A 4,453-nucleotide genomic window follows, 5' to 3' on the forward strand; every position below is an offset into this window, starting at 1 on the left:
TGGGGAGAGGGGAGGGGAGGGGAGGGCCTTGCTGGGGGTGGGGAGAGGGGAGGGGAGGGGCTTGTTGGGAAGAGAGGGGAGGAGAGGTCTTGATGGGAGGAGGGGCTTGGTGGGGAGCCGGCACCTCTGTCTTATCTGTGGGTCTCCTGAAGAAGGAGCCTCTGGTCTGGCCTTGAAGTAGGGGCGTGGCGAGGTAGGAAGGGAGGGGTGGGCTTTCTCAGCAGAGGAGCCAGCCTGAGACGCCTCAGGGGGTGAGATGACCTTGGGCCTGTGTCTGTGGAGAAGGGGAGGTGAGGGCGGAGTGGAGTGGCTGTGCGGGGTCCCATGCTGTGCCGGGTCGTGAGCACCAGGGAGGCCGGGCTGCTGTGTGCAGCCTGCCCACCGGCAGTGATTTTCTTTCTCTGTCTTCGGCACCCCAGCCCCGGGATGGGGGGAACAGGCAGGACCAATAAGGCTTAATTGCATTGGTGGGGCGGTGTGTTCTCAGGGGGATTAGACGGGTTAAACTGGGCTTTAACGCACAGCGGGAGAACAGTTTCCTGAGGAATGTGGACCTGATTAGGGATTCCAGGGTCACGCCTCATAAAGTTACGGAAAAGTGCTTGCAGGAAGCAAATAAGTTAATAAAGCCTTGAAGGTCTGCATTTTGGGAGCCATCCCTTTGCATGGATTCTGTTGTTCTTTGGAGGTTTGTGTTGGGCCTCTCGCTGGAGCTCCCCTACCCCAGATGCTCCGAGACCCCAGAGGAGCATTTACAGCCCACCTGCCCAAATCTGCCTGGAGGACCTTGTGAGAACGGCCTGTGTGGCGCTCTCAGGCCTTTGGTGGTGGATGCTACGGGCTGACTGTGCGCCCAGCCCCCAAACGCATAGGTGGGAGCACCAGCCCCCAGAATGAGATCTTATGGGTGGGGCCCTAACCCTACACAACCGGTGTCCTTACAAGAAGAGATCACACAGGGGCTTCCCTGGTGGCGCGGTGGTTTAAGAATCCGCCTGCCGATGCAGGGGATACGGGTTCGAGCCCTGGTCCGGGAAGTTCCCACGTGCTGCAGAGCAGCCGAGCCTGCGCTCTGGAGGCCACGAGCCACGTTCACTGAAGCCCGAGCGCCTAGAGCCTGTGCTCTGCAACGAGAGAAGCCACCGCAACAAGAAGCCTGCGCACCGCAATGAGGAGTAGCCCCCGTTCACTGCAACTGGAGAGAGCTCACACGCAGCAACGAAGACCCAGCGCAGCCAGCAATGAAAAATAAATAAATAAGTAAATAAATTTATTAAAAAAAAAGAGGTCGCACAGAGGGGAGACCAGGCGAGGAGAAAAGGTGGCTTCTACACGCCAAAGAGAGAGGAATCTGGAGAAGCCAGCCCTGCCAACACCTTGGTTTCCGACCTCCAGCCTCCGGAACTGTGAGGAAATACATTTCTGTTGTGTTAAGCTGCCCAGGCTGTGGTATTAGTTACGGCATCCTGAGCCCACTAAGACAGCTGATATTTAAGCAGACGTGCCCTCTCTCAGAATGTGAGCACTAGGGCAGAGGGGGGCTTTCCTCGGCTCATTATTCTACCCCCCTATTTATAATAAATGGGGTAATAGGAATAATTGAACTTCTATCTTTACTCAGTCGTCTGTGATGGACGCATAAAACACCTTGCTACTTTATTGATCAGCGTCATAAAATGCAAGAAGTAAAAGCTGTACGTAATACAAGGTGAAGGTGATGATAAAGTTTCTGTCCCTTGAGGAAAGGCCCCACCCTCCTCCCACCGGGCTGCTTGCTGCTCTGTGCAGAGATGAGGGAAGTGTCACCCTCCCCCCCATTAGTGTGACGTCCCCGTGGCCAGCGTGTCCGTACCCGTTCCTCCAGCTCCTGGCTCAGATCCCGAGATGGAGAAGATGGCCTGTGACTTCACAGGCTGATGTGGGAAAGAAAGTGCTTCAGTCTTGATCTCCCTGAGAGTTTCCTTTGTAAAGAATCACCTTTGCAAAGATAAAACAGAGGTAAACTTTACTGCCGATTTTGCCCAGTCTGTGTTGGAATTCAAATGACTGTGCTGAAGTGACTTTATTTAGTGATGCAACGGTGTGCCCAGAGCGATGCCTTTATGCTTGATGTAGCTCAGCAGACTGCCTGGCATCCCGCCTGCGCGCGCGTCGGCCCACCCTGTCCTCTCCCTGTTTGCTCATCCCGCACGTCCGTGATGGAGGATCCTTCTGCCTTTGCAGGTACGCGCAGCTACTGAGCACTTGGATAACCATTGGCTGCTGCCATCGAGCGTATCCACCCTTCCAGGATCCTGGCGTGAATCGGATCTGCTCAGGCCGGCTTGATGCCAAACTGGAGGATTCAGCTGTGGGCAGAGTTAAATAAATGGCAGGGGGAGAGACCAAGCCGAGGACTTTTGTGGTAGTGGCTGAACGCGTGGTACGTGCCACACGCTCCAGGGCACTGGTGTCTGGCCTTCCGTGGAGCTCATTCACGGGACTCAGCACAGTTGGGGTTCCTGACGGTTCAAGAGCTTTTGTACTCTGATTTATCTCTACTCTGTGCGCACGGTGATAGGCAGGGCACCGGAGATGCATGCGTGTCTTTGGAGAAGCTGGTGAGAGAATGTCACTCTTTATATGGCTTTGTCCGCAGCGAGATTTAATAAGAAGCCGTGACAACAAAGCTGAGCGCACGGTTTCGTGGTGCGCACGAGCAGGGAAGCAAATCTCCGTGAGGCACGCGGAGACCTGAGCTGTGGCCTCGCTCCAGGATTAACCTCCGGAAGCAAGTGGAGGTGCCCCCGCGGGCTGGCAGAGGCGGCCTCCCCCCTCCGGAGGAGGAGCCTCGCCGCAGGCAAAGCACCACGGTGCCCCCCGGGAAGTGAACTGCAGGGCTGGGCTTTTGTAGTGTGTACACGCACGCACGCTCACACAGACACGCGTAGACGCACACACAACGCTCACACAACGCTCACACTCACCTTCTAGCCTCCCTGCCCCTCGCGTGCGCTCACCCACACCCCCATCCCCCAGGGGCACAGTCACTTCCGGTGCAGGGCCGCCTCGTCCCTCCTCTGTCCTCTCTGTCCTCCGTCCTGCTCACCTGTCCACCCGCTGGCTTCGGGACACGTTGCTGATACCAACAGGCAGCAGGCGCCACGTCGCCGGGTCGCTGGGCACAGCCTTGTTTGTTTGTGGTTGCCCTTGGTAACGGTGACTCGGCCCTACCTGGAGCCCAGACGGGCCGGGCCTCTGGGGCCTCCTCTGGGGCTACCTTAGTCACTCGTGGGCACTGGCTCTGCCTCCTGCCCTGTCCCTGCCACATCCTCTGTCCCCCCCTGCTCCCGGGCTCCTTCCGGTGGGAGAAGGGGATCCGTTTGTATCAGGAGAGGAATGTGGAGTTTGACCTCTGCGGCCGCCGCGTCTCCTCCCTGGAAGGATCCGTGGCCCAGCCTCTTTGGGACCCAGCGCCCTGAGCCACTGACGGGACGCTCGCCAGCTACCCGGGTTGTGCGGGGCCGGGGAGAAGGACCTGCAGGTGCCCTGCAGCCCTGTTCTCGTCCCGCTGCTGCTGGCTCGGGACACCTCACGGAGCAGGCAAGGGGCTCGGCGAGGGGGGGCACTGCCAGATCCCTCTGGAAAAAACGCGCTGGCCATGCCCTCAGGGAGTTGTGGGTCTGCTCGGTTTTCAGCTCCATCCAGGGAGATGGGACTGGCCCTGCAGAGGCCGAATGCTAGGGCGGCGCCAGCTCCTTCATGCTGCGGATGACCAAGGCCACCCGCAAATGACCCAGCGCCTCTGTCTTTCCTTTTGTCAAACGAAAATAGCAGAAGACCCAGACGGCCCTCTGAGCGGTGCGATCAGAGGACCCCCCGGAGATGGGGAGAGAAAGCAGGTGAGCCTGCACCGCTGTCACCGACCCGACCTGAACCCGGGACAGCAGCCCTGGGCATGGTTACCTGGTGGCTCCATCCCGAGGACGCGCAGCTCCCGAGGGGGAAAGCGGGCAGGGCCTGCAGATCCGAGGGGCGGTGGAGAGCCTGCAGCCACGGGGGCTGCAGCACTGGACGTAGGCCCCCCGCAGAAGCCGTGCGCTTCTGTCTCTCTGGTCAGGCTGCACCGTGCTCCCGTTCCCTGATGCTGAGCAGGCTGGTCCACGTGAGACCGTGCTGTGTCCTGACCGTGACTGCTCCATGGTTCTGCCAGACTGTGGTCAGCTGCCTCCCTCTTTCTTTCTTTTTTTTCTTTGGCGGTACGCGGGCCTCTCACCGCTGCGGCCTCTCCCGTCGCGGAGCACAGGCTCCGGACGCGCAGGCTCAGCGGCCATGGCTCACGGGCCCAGCCGCTCCGCGGCACGTGGGATCCTCCCGGACCGGGGCGCGTATGAACTTTCTTTTTTTTCTTTTTTCTTTTTTTTTCTTTGGCGGTACGCGGGCCTCTCACTGTTGTGGCCTCTCCCGTTGCGGA

General features: G+C 59.2%; 1 protein-coding gene across 11 annotated transcripts in view; it reads left to right on the forward strand.

Moving 5' to 3' along the window:
- LOC102994922 (tensin-3) overlaps positions 1–4,453 on the forward strand; it is an 88,727-nt gene that overhangs the window by 22,710 nt on the left and 61,564 nt on the right. Inside the window, exon 1 of one of the 11 annotated variants that reach the window (XM_028490264.2) lies at positions 3,844–3,881. The exons of the other annotated variants lie outside the window; for them this stretch is intronic. The gene's annotated coding sequence lies outside the window, so the exon portion shown is untranslated. Of the gene's footprint in view, positions 1–3,843; positions 3,882–4,453 lie in introns of those variants that run through there. 11 annotated transcript variants of the gene reach the window in all.

Source organism: Physeter macrocephalus, chromosome 5 (assembly GCF_002837175.3).
Source record: "Physeter macrocephalus isolate SW-GA chromosome 5, ASM283717v5, whole genome shotgun sequence".
Classification (NCBI taxonomy): Eukaryota; Metazoa; Chordata; class Mammalia; order Artiodactyla; family Physeteridae; genus Physeter; species Physeter macrocephalus.